Source organism: Crotalus tigris, unplaced genomic scaffold (assembly GCF_016545835.1).
Source record: "Crotalus tigris isolate CLP2741 ecotype Arizona unplaced genomic scaffold, ASM1654583v1 scf7180000023726.963151, whole genome shotgun sequence".
NCBI classification, from domain to species: Eukaryota; Metazoa; Chordata; class Lepidosauria; order Squamata; family Viperidae; genus Crotalus; species Crotalus tigris.
In genome coordinates, this window is record NW_024100143.1 from 632875 (window position 1) to 659166 (window position 26292).

A 26292-nucleotide genomic window follows, 5' to 3' on the forward strand; every position below is an offset into this window, starting at 1 on the left:
AGCTTTTTATAAGAAGAGATTTCAAATTGCTTCACAAGATGTTATAATTCTAAAGGAGATCCCATCTAAAATTTTAAGAAGAAGAAAGGAGTTTGCTTTTTTAGCAGATGAACTTAAAAAGAGACGAATCTTGTTCAGATGGGATGTTCCGATTGGAATGGTGGTGAACTACCTGGGGATATGTTATAGACTTAATACTGTTTCTCAAGCAAAAGACTTTTATACTTCGGTCCTGGGGGTATGTTCATCGCCATCTATTAAGTTTAAAGTTTTGGAAGAAAAGAAGGTAGAATTGCAGTCTGAAGAGCCTATACTTATGAAAATTGGGAAACCTCAGTTTGAGGGGCCTCAACAAGTTGATATGGAGGAGCAGAGGATAACTTGTGCAACATATAACTGTAAAGAAAAGGAGCAACAGAAGAAGGTTAAGGAAGCCTCACAACTATTGGTTTCTGAATCTGCGGGAGAAGTAGGATTTATAAATTTTTTGGAGCAACCTTTAAGGGTAGAATTGCAGTCTGAAGAGCCTATATTAATGAAAAATGGGAAATCTCAGTTTGAGGGGCCTCAACAAGTCGAGATGAAGGAGCAGAGGACAACTCGTGCAACATACAATCGTAAAGAAAAAGAGCAACAGAAGAAGGAGTTTAAGGAAGCCTCACAAGTATTGGCTCCTGAGTCTGTGGGAGAAGCAGGATTTATAAACTTTTTGGAGCTACCTTTAAGGGCAGATTTCAAAGCACTTCTTTCGAGATTTATGGATAAGAGAGACTAACAAGGATGGAGATCGAATGAAAATTCTAGATAAGAAGTTTAAGTTTAAGTACTTAGTTTAAGTATTCAAAAGAGTACTGAGTCTGTGGGAGAAGCAAGATTTATAAACTTTTTGGAGTTAGCTTTAAGGGCAGTTTTCAAAGCACTTCTTTTGAGGTTTATGGACAAGAGAGACTGATAAGGAATGTGTTTATTGTGGATGGAATTTGTTATTGGTAAAGATTTAAATGTGTATAAGGGAATTTTAATGGTTTATGGATAAGAGAGACTGATAAGGAATGTGTTTATTGTGGATGGAATTTGTTATTGGTAAAGAATTTTAATGTTTTAAGTAATGTTCAAATTTGTGTTTTGGAGGGAGTTTATAAAGAATGATGGATAATAATATAAGTATGATATGAAAATGTTCAGAGTATATTATAATGTGTTTAATGATTGGGGTTTTTTTATTATTATTTTTAAGAGAAGATAACTTGTTTAATTAAAGGATTTATATGTCTTTTAAGTTTTTTTTTATAGGAGAGAAGATTATGGAGATTGAATGAAAATCTTAGATAAGAAGTTTAAGTTTAAGTATTTAGTTTAAGTATTCAAAGAGTATTTAGTTTTAATGGTATAATGAAGGTTTATATGTTTATTTTTGTGTTCTAGGATAAAGAAAGAGGGAGAGATTAGATTTTATATTGTAGGTATAGATATTCAAAGAAAGTAATGTTTAAATTTGTGTTTTGGAGGGAGTTTATACAGAATGATGGATAATAATATAAGTATGATACTAGAAAATGTTTAGAGTATATTATAATGTGTTTAATGATTGCAATTATTATTTTTTAGAGAAGATAACCTATTTAATTTAATGTATTTAGATTTGTTTAGGATTTATATGTGTTTTAAGTTTTTCTTTTCTTTTTCTGAAAAATTTTAATTAAGCCTGTACTCAGCTCTGGGAGGGTTGGGGGAGGGTTTGGGAGGTTTGGGGAGGTGGTGGAGGGTATGGGAGGGTGGGGGGGTTGGGGAGGGGATTTGTTTTGTAAAATTTAAAAAACTTTCAATTAAAAAAAATGATGAGGCCTGCTTAGCATAACTGTAAAATGAACTACTGCGACTCCTTCCTTAATATGCTGTTTATCTTAGTGATATACGTCTTCCTTCCTTTGTCAAATTCAGTAAGATCTCCAAAATACATTAAATTCTCCAATTGTTAAATAAAGTTGATTTTAACTACTTTGACATTTTTCATGTAAATGAAAAGCAGATTATTATACAATATTCAGATTTTAACACAGAATATGCTAATTTAGCAGCAGTTTGGCACGTATGACAATTACTTAATTGTGATGTAGCAAAAAGTGAATTGGCTCCATCCTAATAGGCCTGAATAAATGCAATTTAACTTTTTAAAAATCTTTGTCTATATAGTCCCATATATAACTGATCAATGTTGTTTAGTAACTCTATAATTCCCTATGAAGATCATTAGTAAAATAGATTAAGCATTAGATAATTTCTGATCTGATAACTAGAGCCAGGACATAACAGATGGAGCACTTTCTTTCATAGACAAAGCATTAGTCAGTCTCTACACACAGATTGGCTTTCATAAATTCTCTAAATTTTACCGAAAAAAAGAGAAAAAAAACCCAAACCTTAGAGTAATTTTGAAGAAGAGACTCAGATTGGTGTATGGGAGTCCCAGTTCAGTTCTGAACTGAAGAAGCTTCTTGGATGAGCAGTGTAATGTTTCAAGAAAAAAATGAAAAAATTCCAGTTGCCTTTTGAAAAGCACCTTTGGAACAATCATGACCTGGATGATCGAGAATCTCCATAGACAACTAGAAATGGGAAAATTGTGAGTTCTAGCATTTCTTAGTTCTAGAAACAAAGCAATGGCAAACTAGTTCTGAAAATTTTATTAAGAAAACTGCAGGAACTTGCCTAGGCAATTGCCCAGAGTCAAAGCTGATTCAAAGGCATAAAAACAATGTTCAAGAATTCAGCAAGCAACAAGCAGGATCTGCCTATAAACATCTAAGCCCACATGATCTATCTCCAAATGTAACTTTTTCAACAAACTCTAAAAATGTGGTGATTTCAATTTGATTTTTTTTTGAGAGAGAGAGAGGGGGAGAGATTATTACTAACAAATAAGTATCACAACAACAACAACAATAACAATAAAGTCGGAAGGGACCTTGGAGGTCATCTAGTCCAACACCCTGCTCAGGCAGGAAATGCTTATTATAATGTCTGATAAATATTGCTCTGAAATTTGTGTAGCACTCTTCTGTGATAATGTGTTAGGCATGTTTGGTTGAAGACAGAGGAAAAAGATTTTCATCTAGTTTGATCTTCCTTGTGTTATCCATTGTCTTTCTATAAATCCATAACCTTTAATCTTTCTTTACCTCTTTGTTTGTTTGTAGTTTCCATTTTTAATGTCTTAAATCATTGCAGGGAATATGGAGGGATAGGTTTTTTTTTTAATTGTCTGACATACTTTTCTGAAATTTTATAGCATTATATATTACATTTCTATTGCCCCTTTTTACCAACAAGAGTTGAAGGTTGAATGTATTATTAAAAATACAATTAAAAATAATAATATTTATGCTGCAAAACATTATTTTGGAAATGATTTTATATTCTTCAGAATATCTCTTTCTTTTGCTGCAAAAGGTAGCTTGACTAGCTTGTGATGAAAGAGTTCTTAGAGAACAAGAGTGCTAGAACTGGCTTTTTAGTTACTAGATTCAAGGCAGAGATTTATGTAGAAATATAGCTACTTCTTGGCTACCAGCCAAGCAAAATGTTAAGGAAGATCAAAAAGAAGAAAACAAAAGAAAAAATATAAGATACAAAGCTTCAGAGTTCTTTATGGAAAAATAGTTCTGCAAATAGTCCTCTGTTTTAGGGACTAGAATTTCTACAAGATTGAAATAGAAAAAAAACCTCATTTCTGCAGAGTATAATAACTGATACTTATTGATCTCTTGACAAACAGTTACCGTATATGCCGGCGTATTAGGTGACGTGGCGTATAAGATACCCCCATCTTTATAGCCGGGCCGCATTCCTAGAACGTCGTCTTATATGCCGGAAACTACCAGTATTTCCGGCGTATAAGACAACTCGGCGTATAAGATGACCCCCGTCTTTGGCGCCGATTTCAGCGCTCGCAGAAGTCATCTTATACGCCGGTATTTACGGTATTAAATATTGCCACTCAACTGACACTGAGCAACAATTGGAAACAGGTGTACATGTACAAGATCTGCACTTGTAAGGTGATAGAAATAGATCTTTGGTCTTTGGAGTAAGTATGTTAATGAAGCATGAGAGACAAGTGAAACAATGTGAAACATGGCGACATGAACTCCATTCCTTATACTGTATATATGCATCATTGTATTACATGCATGTACCCATGGGATGAGCTTGAATCATAAGATCTCAAGATTCATTTAATTCTGCAGATACTTCAATATTTTTATGTGTTATCTTAAATTTCTAACTATTCTAAATGGGGAAAATATTGGATAGCAATGGAAGAGATAAAGTAAAACATGCTACTGATACTGCTAATAAAAACTAATAAAAGTAAGCCAAGAAAACATTTATCCTTATGTTTCACAAGGACAAGGATTCTCTTTTTTTAAATATATTTTATTGATTTTTTTTTTTACAATAACAATCTTTAGTACTTGGTAAACAATGTGTTGTCTGGATTCATATATTTAACAACAATCAATAATAGTTAATTTCTATGATTTCATAATCAACATACTAACTAGAAATACCTTTCCCTGATCCTCTCTTTTTCCAATAATATTCTCCTTTTACCAACATTGAGCAAATATAGTTCCTAATATTTTCAATATATATAAAGCTGAATATGTTTTTTTTCTAGTATTTATACAAGTTTATACAAATAACATTAATATTTTCAAATCAGCTTATTTTACAATTGTGTTTGCAGAAAATCATCTTATGTAAATTGCTATAGGTCCTGTTTTCAGAATTCTTATTTAAGCTTAGTTTTCCCTCAGTAATCAAAACATTTCTTGTCAATTATAATTTTCTCAAAATTGATTACATTTAAATATCCAAAACATTCCATACATTTAAATCATCCTAGTATTTTATGTTTCCCATATCATAAAAAATGCTATACTATTTATAAATCACATCTCTCTTATTATAAAACCTATTCCTATCCAAAATTTAACTATTCTTTTAACAATATTCAAAAAAAAATGATCATATAGTACTCCATCTGGTAGGTCAAATCATCTCTCTTGAGTCTAGCTCTTGTCTTCTTCTTTTTTTTTTTTTTTTTTTTTTTGCCAAGCAGCTTTCCAAGTTAGTGTGTTCAGCTTGCCAGGGGATTCTCCCTGTATTTTTATAAATGTTAAAAATGGGAAAGACAAATTGAGTGAGGTGCTTTTGAGGGGGAGTTTCGCCCATTTATATTCATTAAGAAGTTTCCACTTTCCTTCTCCCTCAATTTCTCTTTTCATCTTTTGTCTCTCAAACTCTAGTGGTTCTACTGACAGCTCTATAGTCCATTTTATCAAATCTTCTTTCTTATCCTCAGTTTTGTTTTGAAGTTCTGAAAAATAAAATGTCTTTTCCATTTCCAATATTATAGCAGAATCTTGCAGATTTTTATTTGTCTGTGTCAAACTGTGATTTTTTTTGTAGCCTCCATCTTTGGGACACTTTCCTCTTTTTGTTCTATTGTCAGATTTATTTGTTCATTCTTTGTCATCATTTTCTGAAAGTTTTTTAATTGTAAGCTTAGGTCAAGGATGTGCTCATTTATATCATCAAAATTATTTTTATTCTCAGCATGATTTGAAACAATTGTCATTTGAATGAATTGCAACATAGCAACTCAGCAGCACTTTTCATGTGGCTGCTGATAAAAATAGGATTGCCAACATGATCGTCAATGTCCGATAATGGATATGGCACAAGAAGAAGAAGATGCATTTCTTCCTGGAAGATATTTGTCTTGTCTTGAAGTATTACTCCTGCAGATTTCTGATATTCCAGACTGGGGATTTTAGAGAAGAATATTGAGTGTGGTTTCCTACCACTTTTACTTGTGTATTCACAACTAAATAAGGATTCTTATTTTGAAGAAAAATAACTCCAGTGTATTATTTTTAAAAAATCAGAATGGAAGATTTGAGTTTTTGAGTATTTATTTCAAATTCCATTCAGACTCCAGGAAACAAACCCTTTCACATTAAAAACAAAATAAATAAAAAAGGAAAAGGAAACATTCAATTGTACATTTCAGACCACCATTTCAGACCACCAGCTTGATTACACACACACACACACACACACACACACACACACACATATATATATATATATATATATATATATATATGTAGGTCTTTGGTTGTTCGGGTTTTCTCCCACGTAAAATTGGAAGTGTCTTGGCGACGTTTCGACGAAGTCCCAGTCGTCATCTTCAGGCTGGTGCTTTCAGCTTCGTGCCTCGAGCAGCAATGTGTGGTCTTAGCTGTTTCTTCCTTTTAACTGCCAGTGGGGGTATGAACTGATTGGGTGGGAGCTTGGCTGTGTTTTGATTGGGTGGAGGTGTGTTCTGATTGGTTAGGGGCATGGCTGTGCTATGATTGGTTGGGGGGTTGGCTGTGCTCTGATTGGCTGGGGGAGTGTTCTGTTTGGTTGTGCTCAGGTTAGTCTGAGTTGCAGAGGGATTCAAGATTTTGGGCTGCCCTGCCATTCCTTGGCTTCGCGTTCGTGGTCGTGCTTCCTCTTCATGGAGGGTGTCAGTTTGCTTCATGTATGGATTGTGGGGGTTTAAAGTGGCTAATGATGCAGCTGTGGTCTGGCTTCTGGTTTGTGGTCGTGCCTCATAGTCAGTGTGGCTTTGGGTTTGTTTTTTGCGTGGATGTTTGGTGGTGAGATTTTTAATATATATATTAATGTTTAATATATATATTAAAATAAAATAAATAATATGCGATCACCAGGAGAGTTTAAGTAAGAAAAATACTTTACTAAAAAGCTGCCAAGCTTTCGTTGGGAACTCCCAACATCATCAGGGCTAAAAAGCCAGTTTAACAAAAATGACTTAAATAGGTTTGGCTGACATCTGCACCCGGCTCCTTGACCGCCTTACCAGCCCCAGCTGGTCAATTAATGTTCCAGATGTATCTTTGGTGTTACATTCTCTTCTGTCATTCCTTCGGATCTTCCTACCTGCCCCTTTGTTATTAATTTTTAAGTCCATTGACACCCTTGTATCCCCCTCCCCTTTGGTGATATTTACTTCCATCACATCCCTCTTTCTGCTATGGGTCTCAGGGGCGTTCGATTTAGTGTTAATCCTCATTCCGTTAGGGCTCCAGGTACTTTTCACCCCCTTTGATTGTGGATCGATGTTTTTTTCCTGTTCTGTATTCCCCTCTCCCTTAACCATATGAGTAACATTTATTCGGGCATTGTGCATTCCAGTGCTTATATTTCCACCCCCCACCCTAGCATTCTCTACATTTGTTATTAATTTTTAAGTCTATTGACACCCTCGTATCCCCCTCCCCTTCGGTGATATTTACTCCCATCACATCTCTCTTTCTGCTACGGCTCTCAGGGGCGTTCGATTCAGCAGGTAGGAAGATCCGAAGGGGCAGATAGGAAGATCCGAAGGAACGACAGAAGAGAATGTAACACCAAAGATACATTTGGAACATTAATTGACCAGCTGGGGCCAGTAAGGCGGTCTAGGAGCCGGGTGCAGATGTCAGCCAAACCTATTTAAGTCGTTCTTGTTAAACTGGCTTTTTAGCCCTGACGATGTTGGGAGTTCCCAACGAAAGCTTGGCAGCTTTTTAGTAAAGTATTTTTCTTACTTAAACTCTCCTGGTGATCGCATATTATTTATTTTATTCATAATTATGTTCAGGAGTCGTATTTTTATGGATATTATCGAATATATATTTGATAATATCCATAAAAATATGACTCCCGGGCATAATTATATATTCTGTATATATTTCAAACTGTTTCTTTAACTTTTGACAGAATAAGGTAGGTTTGAATTCTGAAATTAAATGCTTAAGTATTAATAACATATCAGCTATTTTAGAATCTGCTAAAACATCAGGTTTGTATTGTGCTAACCAAACATTTTTTAATTGGATGTACCTTCATTTTGGCATTGCTGATGAACAAAATTCTGTTTGCAGTTGCTGAAAAGCTTTTAAATAAATATTAAACAATAATTGATATATTGTATGTATACCTTTTTTGTCTATTCTTTCCAATAAAAACTTTTATTACTGATTTATTACTGACTTAAAAATTAATAACAAATAAGATTCTGTATCTGAGCCAAAACAATCACCTAACAGCATCCAAATATGTATTACTGCTGAGAATATGGCGAACATTAAATTAGTCCCAATACACTTTATCTAATGACTGCCAAGATTTCAATGACTAAATACAATAACTTTTCAATTTAGCCCATAGTGGCAATTTGTAAAAAATAAATAAATGATAAATGGTCTAACAGAGTTTCACATGTGTAGTAAAATAAATGCAGTTAAAAATGAATAAAGTTTCTAGACTGGTTTATGTTTTGAGAGTGATACTCAATGCCCCCCACCCAAAATGTTTTTTTATCAAATTGATTATTTTTTGAAAAAAATGGAAGATAAAATATATAGAATCTCTATTTCCAAGTTATATTTTTCTAAGGAAAATGTGGATTTTAATCTTCCAGATTTTGTGGATTTTAATTTTCCAGATTTTCAGATCTGGGATATCACTAGCTTTACATTTTAGTATCAATATTTTATTGAAATGATATTTTTTTTATAATTTTCTGTAATTTTTTCCCATATAAAAAATCCCTTTTAGAAAAGGACAATTTTTAGCAAGTTGTGGGAAGGATGTTGAGGGGGATGCATGAGTACTCCTGGTATCTTCAAAATGTTAAGATACTGGTTGCAATGCTACGATGTAAGCTCTGCCTAGCTTTTATGTGAATCATACATGCAACACATATAGTGAAGAGAGGAAGGATGGAGTGTACCATCAGAAACAACACTGTGACTTTTTTTACCAGAACAATAACCCAAAGTGGCTGTAGTTCCCTGTTTCTTTACACAGTCAGAGAGGATCCTGGCAGTGGATTAAAAGTGGAGCAAATTGATATTCTACAAAGTTTCAGATCAGACTTAGTGAAATTTGGTCAAGTTGCATGGTCCAAAAAAAGGGGAAAATGGTCAGTTCACATGGGGCAAAAAAATAAAAACACCTAATGAAACTTTAAAAGGTTTTTTTTTTTGGAGGACATGAATGTCAAAAAGAAATGACAAAAGAGAGAATGAGATCTGCTAAAATTGAAAGATATGCAGTGGAACAATTTAACAATGGGTAAAAATGTTAGGTCTATGAAATCTGGGCATTTGAAAGAGGTTATTTGCAAACTAAGCCACCTCAAGATTCAAAAGTCTATGTAAGTACTTCACTAGCCTTCAAGCTTGCCAAAATAAAATTCAGGAAGATCCAGGATGAAAGATAGAATGCTTTGTGAAGGATTTAGGAAAGATTTGGGATTGCAAACATTGACAGCTGCTACCAGTCATTTGAAACCTTGATCACAAAAGTCTAACATGCAATTAAATAAAGTAAATACTGGACAGTTAGTTGGGTATAATGGTTACAGCACCAGGCTAGTGTGGGAAGCCAGCTCCCCAGAGAAGGAAATATTAAAAGGGCAGAAAAATATATTTCCTCAAAAAGATTTTTAAAAGCAGAAACCAACCCTGCCCCCAAGTCTCTCTGTCCCAAGCCGGAGCCAGCTCTATACAAATGCAGATGCAAACCACCAGAAAGGCCCCAGCTAGGAGATCAAGAAGACAAAGACCTAAAATCTGCATACACCACCCAAACTCTAGGAGCCATTAGCCCCATCACCAGGGAAGCAGGATATGATAATAGGACTAACTCATCACCATAAAGAATACCAGAGAGGCACACCTAAACTCAGGTCAGAATACATGACACAGGAAATAGCCTCAAAGTTCATGCCACAGGAACAGGAAACTATTCCAAACATAATGTTAGAGAGGGTATAAAAACCTATTACCAGCTCAGCCCTTCTTTTCTCTGGTCTTTCCTGCAAGAACCATCTTTCTGCCTCTTCAATAAACTGCAACCTTCTTCCCAAAGCAGTCACCATGTTGTTTATTTATGCCCAGCTTGGATGAACCAGGATGAAGACTTTTCTTTCAACACTAGAAACCAGAATTCTGAGTAAGGCAGATATGTGACTTCTGGCCCAATCATTCTCCCTCTCAACCCTAGGAAGAAAGCAATAGCAAATGATTTCCAAAAATGTTGCCAAGAAAATGCAGGATTTGTCTAGGCACTTTCCAGCAATCAAAAGAAATAAAATAAAATAACTATATGTACAGAGGTGTCTGCAGGGAGGTGATAATCTGAATGAGGAAAGCAACATAACACAGTGCAAACTCTCCAAAATTTATACATGTGTTGTGTTCTCACTCACTCACATGAAAGGGACAGATTAGGCAGCACTCAGATTTAAAAATACATCTTTGATCATGACTATAGAGTGGATACCAACTCAGTATATGGCTTATTTTTCAAAATTGTATTAAACCAGTATTTATGAATTCTATAGAAAATAAATCACTTTAACTCTTCCAGCCATCTTGAAGTTTATTTTAATAATAAAAAGGGCACTTTCAATTGCACACATAATTTCCCCCACAAGAAAAAAAATGTTTTTCCAGTATGATATACAATGACACATGCAATTCTGATTAAGAAATGTATTCAAATATGCCCAAGGGGTTTTCTACATGTTGACTTAACCATATTTAATGTTATCTTGATAAAGTAACTTTTATTCCTGCTACTAGTGATAGAAACTGCAGCATGGACTTAGAATAATCTGCTATCCAGACTGCCTTTCAGCAACAAAGCCCTTGCAATAGCAAACACTACTCCCACTGTGCTATTCAAAGCTAATTAAGATTCGGCTACATTGATTTTGACTGACATTATGATATGGGAACAGCAAGATCCCAACAGACTACATTGCTCAGTGAAGCATAGATCTGTTTAAGGACTGAATGACAGTATCTGTCTGTGTTTGTATGTGTGTGTGCATGTGTGTGTATGTGTGTGTGTGTGCGTGCGTGCGTGTGTGCACACATGCTATAATTTGTTGGAGTTCACACTTTAAAATGCCAAAAATGTAAAGTCTAACATCTTTCCGGCATTTCTTATGTTGTTAGTCTAAAAACATAAATCTTTGTGATGCTGCTCTAAAGCAGCCACGTGGTAAAACATCAAATTGAACTGTAACAATGAAGCCTAATGATGTTATGATTTCATACCTCTTATAGCTCTGTTACATGTTTGATAAATCTGCAGAGTGGGAGGCTAATACTTTGCTGTGTTTTTGTGAGGCAAAGTTTATTTTATCATATTTTATTGCTGTATAATTGTAGTAATGCATTTTTAAAAAAACCCCACTCCATTTATTGTTGTTACTGTTCTTTCTGCTTTGCTTTCAAACGGTAGTTGTCTATTTCCTAGAGCAAAGCTATCAATCCATAAGGTGACAAAGAGTTTGTTTATCAGGTGGCTGCGTCACAGAACCTGACACTGTAAGTCAACCAAATGTAGGGATAATAAACATGCTAACCTTTAAAGTGCTGCAAGATTTATTGCTTTTCCACAGCAGAATGCAATTGATATCCATTCGGGTCCATTGGGGTGGGTGGAAAGACAAATGCAGGTTACATATTTTTGTGTGACAAATGCAAGTATGAAGGAGGTTATGTTGTCAATCATAACATAGGTTTTGTCAGTTTGTCAATGAGACTAATATGGACATATATTTGGATGTTCGTCTTTTAGTTTTGTTTAAATTTGTTATATTTTTAATTTTCGGAAATATAGGTGAAATTTGAATTATTATACTGTATAACAAAAACAAAATTAAGCTGAAAATCAATGGACTATCCATACAATGTGGTAGAAATTGCCCTGGTTACAGATTAGACTTTTGGTTCTGATATATGTAAAATCTGCTTTTTTTTCCGGATAGTGCTTTTAAAACATACTAGACAACCCACAATGTGTTGTGTCCATCCTTTCAGAGATATGTCCTTGTGTAAACAGAGAAACAGAATGAACATGGATGAATTGTTACTGATTTTGCTTCAGAATTAAAGAAGAAAACATTGTTTTATTATAGAAAAATATGCTTACCAAGTCAAATATAGATGCTTTTTGTTTAACAAAGAACACTTTTGATGACATGTGATTAATCTGCCATTATTTAAGTGAGGGAAGTCAGCTCCCCAGAAAAGAAAATATTAAAAAGGCAGAAAAATATATTTCCTTCAAGGATCTTAAAAAGACAGAAAAGCATGCCCAGTTTTCCTTGATAGCTCTAAATCTCTCTGTCCCAAGCAGGAGCCAGCCCTATACAAATGCAAATCTAACCATCAGAAAGTTGGAGCCAGAAACTCAAGAAGACAAAGAGACCTAAAATCTGCATACTCCACCCAAACTCTAGGAGCCATTAGCCGAGCCCCAGGGAAGCAGGATATGACTTTTGGGACATAATAGGATTAAACCACAGATACCAGGGCCTAGAAAAGCACACTCAGACTCAGTTCAAAGTTCATGCCACAGGAACATGAAACTATTCCAAACAAAAGGCTTTCAGGGGGTATAAAAACCTACTCCACATGTGCTCAGCCCTTGATTTCTCTCCTCCTTCCTGCCAGAATCATCTTTCACTCTGGCTCTTCAATAAACTGTAACCTTCTTCCCAAAGCAGTCGCCATGTTGTTTATTTATCCCCAACTTGGATGAACCAGGATGAAGATTTTTCTTCCCACAATTTGGCACTCCAGATCGGACTCCAAGCTAACCTCTCCAATGGACTGAGACTGGTAAGCCCCATCTTGCTGGCAGCAGACCCCTTGTGTCTGTAGATGAGTTTCCCAGGCCTTGCCAAGGGTAGTAAAGGGAGTTTTGGGTTTGAGCTGAAGGGCTGCTTTGGAAAGAAGGTGAAGGTGAGTACCTCTAAATTTTAAGTTTAAAGCGCAGGGGAACAAAGGAAATGTGTGTATGTCTGTGTGTGAGAGTGGGAAGACCCTTTTTTCCCAATCACAGTTGGATTTTGCTCCTTCTGGTCTTTCCTAGCCGCAGAAAGGATCTCTTTAATTGGCAGAGCCTGGAAAGCATGGGGGTTTGGCCAGAGTGTAGGACCTTTTGTTAGGGAAAAGGGAGAGGCTGTGTGAAAATGGAATGGAATGAGTGAATGAGAGAATTGGATTTGGGCAATCAGCCGGTAAGGCCCTATAAGCAAAGCCCATCTGTAGGAGGGGCCGGTACTAAAGTGCACAAAGCATAGGTCCTCCCAGACTTCTCCTAAGTCTGTAAACTGCAGGGGGGTGTAAACAGAGGCTGGCTACCTGTGCAGGTCCTCCTCGGACAATTTATTTTTGAGGTGCGCAAAGTGACAGCAGAGAGTTCCCTAAACTGGAAGGCCCTTACTCCATGTAGAGAAGCGGAGTCTTCCTGGACAATTTTTTAGTGCCCAAAAATTGTAGGCAGGGTGGCAGGGTTGTTGTCGCTAAGAGCGGCTGGGAAGTGCTACTAGGATGAAACCTGACTGAGCCAGATTGGACCCCACATTGGGAGGGGAACATGGGTAGCTGCAGTTCGAGGGTTGGAATTAGGACACTTATTAGAGATTTGCTCGAGGTGTGGGATGAGAGGCGAGTGCCTGTCCTGGATGGTATGAAAAAGAAAAAAGCGAGCAAGACAAATTTGTGAAGAATGGGCTTTGCTAGGACTTTGCTGGGGGACTAGTTTGGCTAAATAAAGGTACTTAAAGGGAAAATAAGAAATAGTGATTCTCTCTCTCTCTAACTCTCCTCTCTATGCAACCACGTGGTATGTTTGAAATGTGTGCCTTCCCTAACTTGAGTTATCTGAAATTTATGGTGGGAATGACTAGGATGTGTAAAACTAAGACTTCTGTTTCCTTTTCTGTTTTCCTTGTCTTTGTGTATATATGTTTGTCAAAGTCTTCGTGTGTGAATTAAATGTGACTATTAACTGTTTCAAATCAAAAGAGAAAAGAATTTTAAAATTCTGCTAGAAATTTTGCTTAAAATAAGCCACAAAAAAGGAAATACCTCACTCTGTTTGTCTGGCCAACAAACAGAGTGAATAAAAATGTGTTTTTTTGTTTGTTTGTTTGTTTTTTCTTTTCCTCTTTCTCTCTGTGTACTTTTAAGAACAGCCCAAAGTTACCAGGAGGGAATGTTTTAAGTTCATCTGCTAGAAAGGTTTCACTCTTGCATTTAATATATAATAAACTTGGAAGGGACCTTGGAGGTCATCTAGTCCAACCCCCTGCTCAGGCAGAACACTCTATGCGAACTTTATCAAATGCCTTACTGAAGTCCAAGAAAATTATATCCACAGCATTCCTCTGGTCCACTAATTTTGTAACTGGGACAAAGAATTCAGTAAGATGTGTCTAGCATGATCTGTTTTTGACAAACCCATGTTGGTTTTTAGTAATGACTTTGTTTGCCTCTAGGTGTTTGCTGATTCTTATTTGATTATCTTTTCCAGAATCTTCACAGGTATTGAGGTCAGGCTGATGGGTCTGTAGTTTCCTGGATCTATTTTTTTTTTCTTTTTTTGAAGAGGGGAACTACATCAGCTCTTTTCCAGTCCTCTGGTAGTTCCCCAATGCTCCAGGATCTTTGAAAAATATAGATCAGTGGTTCTGAGATCACATCTGCCAGTTTCTTGAGAACCTTGGAGTATAATCCATCTGGTCCTGGTGATTTGAACTCGTCTAGGCTGGATAGGTACTCACTTACCATTTTCTTGCCTATCTTGTGTTTCTAATCTATTTTTATGATACTGTTTTTGACAAGTTGGACTGTTTTTTTCCCTTGTGTAAAGACAGATGCAAAAAAAATGAATTAAATAGTTCTGCTTTCTCCCTGTTGCTTATCACCTTCTTGCCACTTTCCCCCCCTAATGGACCACTCATTTCCTTCACTTTTTTGTTTTTTTTTTACATGTTGAAAGAAGAATTTTTATTATTTTTGACTTTGGTCACAAGCCTTAGTTCATTTTGAGCCTTAGCTTTCCTCACCTCATCTTTGCAGGCTTGGACTATTTGCTAATATTCTGCTTTAGTTATGTGCCCTTCTTTCACTTTTTATAGTTGTCCCTCTTATCTTTCAATTTATCAGAGAGTTCTTTATGCAGCCATGCTGGTTTCTTTTGAGAGCTATTATTTTTCTTCTTTGTTGGTATTGTGCTAGACTGGGTTATTTTTTTAAAAAAAATTCCTAAGCTTCTTGTTTTCCCCTTGAGGATTTTCATCCATGGAATCCCTCCCAAGCCCTCTCTAAGTTTATTGAAATTAACTCTCTTAAAGTCCAAGACTCTAGTTTGACTGTGTTCTATTGTCATGTGCTTCCTACGTTACCTTAGTTAGCTGACTAGCAAAAAGTTCATCTATTTACCCTTTTATATTGACCCAAATGCATTCAAGACAGTTTTCATCATTGTTGTGCCCTATTTCTGTAGATATGTAGTTATTTCATATAGAGAGAGAAACTCCGCCTCCTCTTTTATTTAGTCTGTTTCTTTTAAACAATTGAAATCCCTCTAGCCGAGTGTTTCATTTGTGGGACCATGTCTCCATAATGACAACTATATCATATCTGCTCTCATTTACCTGAATTTCTAGTTCACCTTGTTTACTGTTGATACTCTGTGTATTGGTGTATAGACATTTGAGTCCTTTATGACTGACAACCTGTTTGGTTAGTGCACTTTGTGTGACACTCGCTATTAAAAGCTTGATTTTGCTTGATAGCAAGGTTGATATTCTTGTCCACACACATATCTATATTACGTGCACTGCTAACCCTGTAATGTTTTGACTGCTGGGGACAGGGATGTTCTGTATCAATTAACTCACTATCCCTTGTTTAGTTAAGATATTCCTCCAGAAAATATGTTAGTTTATTGCCAAGTAACTCAGTCCCTTTCTTTGAGGGACGCAAACCATTTCTTTTGTACATTGTTTCATTGGACCAGCTACAGACATTATGACCATTCAGCATGAATCCCCAGTTAGCTAGACAGAATGGTCCTCAAACCTTTTATGGTTTCCAAAATGGTTATTTCTGATTTTTTGGTAAGTGTCTGTTGTTGGGTTAATTTCCTTCTCAATTTTGTTTAAAAGTTGTTAATTTTATTCCAGGGGGAAATCCAGTGTTAATTATTTTATTGTTGTGTACCTGTTGGTGTTTCTATTCTAATTCTGTCAATTCTAATTGCTGTTAGCCTGTTCTGCATTCCTTATAGCCAGTGTTTGTTAAGTATTTGTTTATTTAGCCTCAGGCTGCTGCTGAGTCAGACTAATTTGTATTGGGTTCTTCCTGTATGTGCCAAGGTATTTTCTCTTTGGGGTGAGGAGGGGGTGTCCTGCCTGCTGGGTTCCTGCCCCAAGCTCTGGAAATTATTCTGCAATGTGTTGTAAATGGGTTTTATCTATCTATCCTTTTCTTGAAAAATGTGTGTCTAGCTACAAGAGCTTCCTGTAGCTCAAGTTTGCTTGTGTAGGGAAATAATCTTCTTAAGTTACTTTTCTTATCCTATCACTAATTGGTGAAACTACTATGAAGCATTTCTGAAACATATAAGCATTTCTCAATCTTTAAAACAATGTGGTCTATTTTAGAATAAACATTAAAAGCAGATTCTTCTGCCCCTGGAAAATTGCATACCTTAAAATATTAGGCTTTTTAAATTATTTGGAGCTTTCAGCATTCTCAAGCTGCCTAGCATTTTTTTTCAAGTTGCAAGTCCTTGTCTTTAACATGTTGCAAATGTTCAAGTTCAAAACATTTCATGTATGTTCTCTTACCAGAATCCAGGTTTTTCTTGTCCTCATCTGTGATTGTCCTCATTTGTCTGCCTATCTGTTTCTTTAACAACTGCAGTATTAATGCCTTTTCAAACTGCCTGCAAGCTACTCACCCTCATGTACATCTCCTTTTCTTGTTCTTTGTTCTCCCTACCTTTTCTCTGCCTCTCCTGGGAGAGTCCACCAAGAAAGGGGGGGGGGCAGAATCTTATTCTCATGTCTTTCAGCCCTGCATAGATGAGCCCCCCACAACCTTTGGAAGCAGAGCACACTGACCCAGATGCTGCCTCCATCCATTTGAGCCATGGAATTGGGTTTTAAATCCAGCCATCCACTAAAAGCCACCATGCAACCTGAGTGGAACATCTTCCCAAGTCCTACCATTCCCCCAGATGCCTACAAAGCAGAAGGAAGAAATCCTGGTGCCATGTGAAGCCTCAGAAAAAAAGTTATAAAGACTATGGGGGGAGGTGGAAAGTCATTGTAAAGTTTTTTTTCTTGCCCCATTTGTATTGTAACAAGCCAGTTGAATTTATTTATGGAGAGATGGCATTTGGGAATAGTTGGCACAGCAAGTACTTGGACTTCTATCTGGTTGAAGGGAAAATTTATCCAGAATGTTTGTATTGCCTGCTTTGTATTAGTAGCTACACACACACCATTCATAACCACACTGAGTTTCTTCCACCTACCTTCAGTAAAGTTCCCAGGCTGATTTTTGCTCTATTGCACCAAAGCTTTGTAGGAATAACTTCCTGAAAATTCCAAGGGGGAGGGAACCAGGCCCCCTCAGGTGATTTGCAATTCATATGCCCTGACTAAGGAAGTAGCAGGAAAGAGATCCCCAAACCTCAGTCCTGAATATCTTGCACTGGTGGACTCAGATTGGGATTTCTAGAGGTCATTATGTGCAATTTAAGAAAAAAATCAATAGCCTGGCATACTGGCTAACCTTAACTGGACATTACTAACCTGGATGCACTAAACTAAGAGCTAAGGCAGGAAACAATCCTTGAAAATGGGCAGCCAATGGTAATGTACTGAGGAAAACCATGGCTGTGAAGAATTTTGGGAGGAATGTGCAAATCTGACTGGAAGCTAAAAGTGACATCCAACATTTGAAAATGATTGGCACAGAATATTGGACACTATAAATTTCTTTTCCACCTAATAAAATTTTTGCCCTGACTTTTAGAACTTTATGGGTTGCAAGCTCCCCTTTTGGGAGCCACTGAAGGGATCTTTTTCTGCTGCCTCCATTAATGTCTTATTTTTTGGCTTAACAGTTTAAAAGCTTGTCTACCAAGTCTCCCTGACTAAATCAATTTTACCCTTGTTCCAGTAAGTGTATCATTCTCACACTTAAGGCACAAAGAGGTGATTGAGGAAAGTCAGCTCCCCATAGAAGGAAATACTAAAAAGGCAGAAAAATATATTTCCTTCAAGGATCTTAAAGAGACAGAAAAGCATGCCCAGTTTTCCTTGATAGCCCTAAATCTCTCTTGTCCCAAGCAGGAGCCAGCCCTATACAAATGCAAATCTAACCATCAGAAAGTTGGAGTCAGAAACTCAAGAAGAAAAAGAGACCTAAAATCTGCATACCCCACCCAAACTCTAGGAACCATTAGCCCAGCCCCAGGGAAGCAGGATATGACTTTTGGGACATAATAGGATTAAACCATAGATACCAAGGCCTAGAAAAGCACACTCAGACTCAAAGTTCATGCCACAGGAACAGGAAACTATTCCAAACAAAAGGCTTTCAGGGGGTATAAAAACCTACTCCACATGTGCTCAGCCCTTGATTTCTCTCCTCCTTCCTGCCAGAACCATCTTTCAGTCTGGCTCTTCAATTAACTATAACCTTCTTCCCAAAGCAGTCACCATGTTGTCCCCAGCTTGGATGAACCAGGATGAAGACTTTTCTTCCCACATAAGAATAGTCTTAACTTCTTTTTCCTCATGTAAAAGCAACAGCTAACTGTGCTGAAATACCAGTTTCTCCAACATATTCTCTATGGTGTCCTTGCACTTTATGTATAGAGAGAGCAAAGTATCACTGTATTGGGAACTGTGCCCATTGAAAAGGAAAATCTTTACCTACTGATGAATTGAGCATGATTATTGGTATTATGATAGGTCCTTTTTGAATGGACAAATGTTTATTTTTGCTACAATGAGATTCTTGTGAGGTTCTTCCATGATCATTCATGTTCTATAGCAAAGCCTTGGAGGATACAAATTTCTCATTAAAATATGAGAGACCCTATCTTCAATTCCAATTTATGTGGTGGAAATGCAGAAAGTTCAATTGAATCAAAGAATTCTTTTGGAAAATGAGTAGCATTAACTCCTTCTTTGACATTTCCAGAGTAATGTCTTTCTTTTATTATTCCAGGGAAGGATCCAATGGATTTGGAATGGATTTTCCTCATCATTTCATTGAAGGGAACCAAGGTAGCATTCTTTAAGAATAGTTTGCAGGATTGTCAAATGTTGGGTGGATGAAATCTATGCATTCTTCCATAGTTCTTCCTTGCAGAATGTTATTTTCAAGTTATTTATTTCATCATTTTGATTTTTCAAAATCTTCTCTTCTCTAAAAACAACTAAGAATGCAGAATATCTTCTTTGTCCCTCACTCAGTTGCATGTTTTTTTTCAACTGAAACTTCTCCATTCGTATGATTTTTTTTTATCTCCATGCCAGTCTCATTTTACAACTCCTTTTACAACTGATAGAAGTTGATGGAAATCGCCACAACAAATGGTTACAATCCCACCACTCTTGCCACATATATCATAAAGAGTCTGGTCTACAACTTCAAAGCTCTCTTACACAATTGTGAGGCTTTCATCCCAAACAATAAAACTCACATATTGAAGCAAATTTGCAGTATTGGAGATTTTTTCCTATGTTACAAAGAACACTTTCACTCACTTTGATGGTTATCATGAACCTTGAATGTGCTGTCCTTCAATCAGACATCAGTGTTGCTGCAATACCAAATGATGTTACAATAACACCTTCATCTCCCTTAACTTTAGTGAGGATCAACTTGGTAACAAATGCCTTTTTCATTCTTCATGATTCATTCTTCCACTCTTTTTCCAATCTCTCTTCTTTCCCATCTCTTATTAGTCCAAGTGTAGAAACTTGGGATATTCACATTGTTTTCGCAAATGGATCATGTTTACAGCAAACCATTAATTCTGTTAAAGGTTCCTGCCATATCTATGTATTTGCACAGCAGCATTACCAGTATCTTGAAAGAATGTTGTGGAGAGTGCACTTGAAAGCAAATAACTGCTGGTTCCCTCTCATGAATTTAAAATCCAAATATCGATGCAAGAACTTCAGAGGAACCAATATATCTGCCTGTCAAGCACTGTGTGATTTCATCTTCTCTGTTCCATGCAAAAATTGTCCGATCACTCCCCTTCATGGTATACTTGATGGCCTATTTGATGGATTTGACAGATGAGCATATTTCTACATTGATATGACAATTGAATACCTTAAAAACTTGTGCATAACAGTGTACCACCCATTGAGAAACTACCTGCTTCTTTCAGAGAAACTAACATTGTAGTTCCTGTTAATTTATGTTTGGAATAATCTTTTTATTAAAAAGAAATAATCTGAGTGCTGACACAACATCCTGGAATATCAGAGTTTCTGGGGCCAAAGAACCTGTTTCTTGTTTGCTATTATTACTTTTTTAAAGTTCTGTAACCCCTGCTGTCTGCCTCTCAGAGGCAGGGTGTGATGTCCTGAACACAAAGGGTGGGGGAGGGGATCTTCCAATGGCAACTAACAATTCCCACATTTTCTACTCTACCTTAGAAAAATTGCTATAAACATCATATCTTTTTGTTGTTATTTTTAAGTATTCAGTTCTTGAAGGCAAGAACTGAATACTTAACAATGCAGCTCAAATAGCTGCTGTGCAGCTATTTATATGGTTAGCTTCCAGGTGGCAGCCAATAGGTTTAAAGTAACAGTTTCCATCCCAAAACCTATTTACCAGCCTGGAGACAGCAAGTCTGGCTTAAGTAACAGCAGCCATTATATAATAACAGAATCTAGGTCAGACATTCCAACAAGTGATTAGATATTAAGGAAGTGATTCAAAACAGTTGTGACCAATACATTACAGTTGTTAGTTGTCAAGTCGTGTCCGACCCATCGCGATCACATGGACAACATTCCTCCAGGCCTTCCTGTCCTCTATCATCTTCTAGAGTCTTATCTTTAAAGATGGCTTATACTTGAAAATATTGAATAATGTCCCAGTCAACACAATTATGCTTATTTTGTAATTATAAACAAAAAATTAAAAAAGGATTGAAATGCACATATTAAAATGTGATGTGAAATGTGTTTATTGCTTTGTAAGCATCTGCAGCCTAATCATTTTTTTTTCTTTTTGCGGGGTGGATAGCAAACAATCCCTTTTTCGTATTGAACTAAAAATTATTTAAACAATGATGTGCTATTTAAAGGTAAGAAAGAAAAATGTACCATTAGTAAAATGTAACTTAACATTGTACAATAAAAAATTACCACCTTTCAGTAATGACATTATAATTTAGCACTTAATTGTAAAAAAAATCTAATTGGGAGCTAAAATAGATTATGGATTAGGATTTTTCGTTAATGCTTTTAATGTCAAAATTCTATACTGGAGTTAATTCAGTATAATTTACTTCAGTAATTCAATATAATTAAGTTCAGATTTAACAAAATTAATGGAGATCAGCAACTGCTAATTTTATTTCATGTTATATCTCTGAAAACAATAGGAATGTATTTATGCAAAATGAACCTTTAACATAATTTTGATTTTCTATGCTACTAATTTTTAATACTTAATATGGAATATCTTTTACATTTCGTCTTTTATTTCAGGTCAATGAACCTTATGCTGACACTACACTCATATAACTATTTTATAGGTTTTGCATTGATCACTAATTCAAAGAGCCAGTTTTTATTTATATGTTAGTTTTCTGCATTATGTATTATTTATACTAGTTTTACTTTGATATTGTCTATACTATAGCAGCTTTTATAGTTGCAGTTATATAGTTATAATACTGCAGTGTCTTTTATATTGTTAAGCAACAGTGAGTTAACTTCAGTCAACAGCATATAAGTTTAAAATATAGATATAAACTGGTTGTGGAGCAGTACCAATGTACTTACGTGAAAATAATACATTAGTTTGAACTCCACCAGAATGATATCTAAACAGGTATTTTGTCATGAAAATATAAAGTAGAAAATGGAGAAAACATTTTTATAGGATCATGGTAAAACTGTTGCATGCTATTTTCAAAAAATGACTGTAAGTCAAACTTCTTAAAGGCAGATTTTTGGAGGGGGAAACCAGCTGAGAAGTTTCCTCATTTTTTCTTCCATTACACTTTAATACAACATGATTAGCCAAGGAGGTTGTCAACCTGTCAAAAGGTAAAAGATATCTATATGTACTTCATGGCACCTCTTAATACTATAGGTTTCTGCTGGGGAACAGAAAAGGACACAAATTCTGCAGTTTGTGTATTTGTATTAGGCACTGAGGCACAAATACAAAGTAGCAGCATTTGCATGAGGATATCATTCTCCATTGAAATAAGTAAATTTTCTTTCATCAAACTAAATGACAACTATAATTTATAGGATAATATAGTGCTTTGGATGATGGTATCCATAGCACTAGCTGCTCAGAAAATGTACTTATAGAATAGTGGCAAGGTTAAAGGTAATGCCAGAAAGGCTTTTCCCCAATATGTCAAATATGCTATGATATCAAATCTTATGCAGATGTGATATTCAAACATTTAATGTTTAAAGCAATTAATCTTTCATCTATTTCTACAGAAGCAATGTTTTACTTTCAATATTGCCATTAGTAAGTCTGTGAAGGCTAGTAAATAATCATACTTAGTAACAGTCATGCTTAGATTTTTATGAAATAAAGCCAATGCAAATACCATTGTAATTTATAATTTTATTTACTTAAAGAATGGGCATTCTGCATCAATTGCCAATACCTGTAGCCAATTCTGATTAAGCAAATAGCAAATGATTCTGTTTCTGCATTGGATGAACACGTATCTATTAGGCATGTTAAGAAAGTTAGTCAGACTTTCTTAAGAACTATTTCATAGTTATCTCATCTATGAACAAACATGATAACATAATTAAGATGTTTACTTATGTGGGTAACTGCAAAATAATGCAGAAACATTTAGCAATATTGACTAAATAAATTTAGTTTGCTTAGTCACAGGATGATTATACTTAAACAATTAAGCATCACTTAGTAATAAAAATAAAGAGGTTCATATGTTGGCATATAAAATATTGATTTTCCCCTTTAAAAATTTCTCTGAATATGTGGAATATTGACCACATTTTTGGGTATTTAAATGTTTAAAATGAAAAGAATAAAAAAATTGAGAACAATGACAACTACTCATTAATGATATTTTATGTCAGTAACAAAATGTTCTGCTGATATCTTATGTCCCAAACCAACTGGCATTTTTGACTTGTATATATGTACACGTACATATAGGTAGTTGTTGACTTTAAATTGATTGTTTAATAACTATTTTAAATTATGTTGGTTCAGAGGGGCACTTTACAGTACATAAACCACTTCTGACCATCATAAAATGTCACACTATCTCCCTCCTGCAGTCATGTGATCATGATCTGGGACCTTGGCAACCATCTACACTTACAACTGGTTGCCAAGCATCCCATGATCATGTGATCATATGAAAGAAGAATTTCCCCTCTTTCCATGGAAGACAGGAAGATCCATGCCATCAACCTGCTTGCTCTTCCAGTCATTAGGTAGAGACGCTGTTGATATAATGAGTTGACCAAAGAAGGACATGAAAGATGCCAATGTGAAGACCTCAAACTCCTCACAACGTGTAGAGGTTTATGCCTTAAGTCCAATACCCAGACACTGTATACCAGATGGAAAGAAAGCAGCTGGGGTCTGGTGAGTATCTAAGTCACTGTCATGGAAGAAACCCAGAGCATCCAGGAGTACATCGGAAAGAGGCCACTAAAAGATGACCTGCTGAAAGAATGCCTGAGGCAGCAGCAGATGTAGAAGAAAATCAAGCAAGACAAGACCCTGCATAGGATCTACTGTCAATAGATAGCTGAAGTGGCAGATATTTGGAAATTCTACTAGTTTATGAAAAAGACTGGATTAAAAAACAGCACTGAGACACTGAGCAGCATAAGAACAGGCTCCATAGAAGCAAGGGTCTATTTCATAAGACAGGCTCACACACAGTCCAATACATAATGGTAGTGTGTAGGATGCAGGTAGGGAGAGCATACACTGAAGGGTACAACCTAGTATCTGGCATTGTGTACAGGTACACTTGGGCTAGAACTTGTATAAATCTAGATGGCCAATCCCACAGAAAGTTGTGGAAAATAACCGGCCTAAGATCCTGTGAGATTTCCAGATCTAGACAGACAGGCAATTACTGGCCAATCAAGCAGACATTTTAGTAGTATACAGTGACCAGAAGATAGTGGTAGTGATAATGTAGTGGTGCCAACTGACAGCAACTTCAGGAAGATTGAGTATGAGAAGCCAGAGAAGACTGAAGGAGGAACTGGAGAGAATGTGGAAAGTAAAATCCAAAGTGGTCCCAATAGTGATAGAAGCACTCAGAACAGTGACTCCTAAGCTTGGAAAGTTATTCCAACAAATCCAAGGAATGACATCAGAGCTTTCTGTCCAGAAAAGTTCAGTACTACAAACAGCTAAGATTCTGTTCGGAACCCTCAAACTTCAAGTCTCTGGTAGAGGACCTGAGATTGAGGAAGACACAAACCACCCATAAGAGTGAGAGGTGAATTTCATTCAAAGTAACTTTCAGTTTGTTTCATCACCAGTTACATTTGCATGTCAGAACTGATTTTTTTGTGTGTAATAGCCATTTTCTGCTACAAAAGACATTGCAAGTATTCATCACTCGTTCTACTGCCCATTTTTCACATTTTTGCTCCAGAAAGCTGACAAATTCTCAGTCATAAACTTGGATCCAAATTACCATAGGTATCTAAAAATCCCTACAATTTTCTACCTCTTTGAAAACTACTGATGAGAATATAATAGGAGTTTCATGAAAGGATCTATTTTCATGGGACCTTTTAAGAGAGGAGTAAATTTTAATTTCTTGTCTTTGAGCACATATTCTCTCCAAACTGCCTGTAACCAATCACTGCAGTTTTCTTGGCAAGATTTCAGAAGTGGTTTGCCATATTTGCTTCCTGGGACTGAAAGAGAATGACTGTCCCAAGGACATCCAGCTGGCTTGGGCTACACCAAGCTGGCTTTCTGGAAGCAAGAAAGACTATTTGAAGCTAAAACCAACTTCTCATGAATTTTTGAGTGCATTTTTTGTGCACTTGATGATTTCACATGAAATATTTATTCAGCACCAAACTGAAAGAGCAAAATATTGTATATAAACAGAGAGCAAATCCCACTCCCTTCTCACATTATCTAGTGGAATATCTGTAAGAAAACAATCACGCAAGACAGCACCAAGGACTCCACAGGACTTTCATTTGTTAAGCTACCTTTGGTCCCTGCATGTATGTCAGTGCTTCTCAAATAGTGGGGCGCACCCCCCAGGGAGGGCGCGAGGCTCCGTAAAGGGGGGCTCATTTGACCTCGGCAAATACTGTCATATTGGATTTCTAGATCGGATCATCCGACTCACTCGCAAGCAGCAGCCCGCCAACGCACGTGACACATGCAAAGGACCCGATTGGATAGACATGATGCTCTATCCTGATTGGCCAAACCCGCCTGTGTGACTTTTACACCCGGAAATCGGTCCTCTGTACAGAAAAAAAATTTTTACAGTCGCGCGGGCGGCGCGAAATGTTTTCTTCTTCCTAGGGGGGCATGATAGAAAATAATTGAGAAGCACTGATGTATGTGAAGAACTAGCACAAGTTCTGCAGCTACTATATAGTTGCATTATCTGTGGTTATGGCTGCACTTACAGGACTTACATAGCTGCCTTTTGGTATTAATATAGGGAAAAGCAAGATATACTTTCCATTAGTTATTTACATTGAAATATGTTATTTAATATCAGATTTTCACAAGTATGATGGTGATCCTGAATAGGTGATTGTATTCTGTCATTATAAAAACAGCTTTTTATAAAATTCATCTTTTAAAGACAGTTGTTTCAGATCGTGAGCCTTTTTGCTATAGGAATTATTCATTTTAGTGCATATAATTAAAGGACAAAAATACTTTCTTTCTTATCTACACACAGCCAATAATTTCTTTTTGAAAATAGTAAACACGGACATGATCTCATTGTAAAGAGAGACCATAAACTGACTGTATAATATAAATGAAATGAAGCATTATATTCCCCCATATTTTGCTTTTATTTTGAACTATAATCAAAACTATAATTTTGTCTATAATCAAAATT